Source organism: Bison bison, unplaced genomic scaffold (assembly GCF_000754665.1).
Source record: "Bison bison bison isolate TAMUID 2011002044 unplaced genomic scaffold, Bison_UMD1.0 scf7180017864466, whole genome shotgun sequence".
Classification (NCBI taxonomy): Eukaryota; Metazoa; Chordata; class Mammalia; order Artiodactyla; family Bovidae; genus Bison; species Bison bison.
Genome location: NW_011495027.1, coordinates 11616233 through 11616517, shown reverse-complemented (window position 1 = coordinate 11616517; position 285 = coordinate 11616233).

The following is a 285-nucleotide window of genomic DNA, read 5'->3' as shown; positions in this document are numbered from 1 at the left end:
GACTGAGCGACTGAACTGAACTGAACTGAGCCCTGCATTGGCAGGTGGGTTCCTAACCCCTGGACCACTAGGCAAGTTCCAGTTATCTATTTTAAATATGGCAGTGTGTACATGTAAATTCCAAATTCCCAATCTGCCCTCCACACCAACACTCCCCAACTAGTAACCATAACTTTGTTCTCTGAGTCTATTTCTGTTTTGTAAATAATTTCACTTGTATCATTTTTTGTTTTTAGATTTCACATATAAGTGGTATCATATGATATTTGTCTTTGTTTGATTTAC